Genomic DNA, 801 nt, shown 5'->3' on the forward strand with positions numbered 1-801 from the left:
CCTCGGCGGTATTCATCGTCGATCATCGAGGTCGACCGGCTGCAACGTACGACGAGGTTGCGTTGCCGCTGGCGGATGGTTCTAGACCCTGCTCGGCTCTATCTCTGGCTGCTGTCCTCCGATGCGGCTGGAACAACCTGCTGCTCGCTCAAGAGGAAGCAACAGCAGCGGCCTGTAGGAGCATGCTCAATGGCGGCGGCTGCTCTGCTGTGCATCCGGCTCTTCGTCCCGCAGAGGGTGGATCGATGACCCCCGACGCCATTGTCAGGCACTCACACTGGCCAAGCAGGCAGGCGATCTTGCGCGGAATGGCGGGCAACCTGAAAGCGTACAGTTACCGATCCACAAAGGAAGCGAGGGCAGCGGTGCGATATCAGCCCACTCTAGACCTCGGACTCCAGTTTTGCAGGACATCCCTACCTTTCATCCGATCTCGTGTATGGAGGACGGTCGACTTCCGCGGAGCCGAGGATGGCGTGCGGCTAAGAGCGGGCCAGGACAGACCATCTTTGAGCGCTGGGTCAAAGACAGTGGCAAGGCTGCGATGGCGTGGCCCGTTGTGCGGCGATCTCTGTGGTCGGCGAGGCTCGACCGGGACAGGGCCATGTTGCCGCTGCTGTCGCTCCCGGGAGGTCGGGAGGGGAGCGGGCGGGCGGCCGGGCGGGCGGGCAGGCGGCGGTGGTGGTGGTCGGGGCGGCGGTTGGCGGGTGGCAGAGCGGGCTCCAGGGCCATCGCCGATTTCCGTGCACACCCAAAAGAGAACCCTGACCTGACCTGCGCGTCCATCCGAACCAGCAGGCA

This window comes from Pseudozyma flocculosa, assembly GCF_000417875.1.
Source record: "Pseudozyma flocculosa PF-1 unplaced genomic scaffold scaffold00006, whole genome shotgun sequence".
NCBI classification, from domain to species: domain Eukaryota; kingdom Fungi; phylum Basidiomycota; class Ustilaginomycetes; order Ustilaginales; family Ustilaginaceae; genus Pseudozyma; species Pseudozyma flocculosa.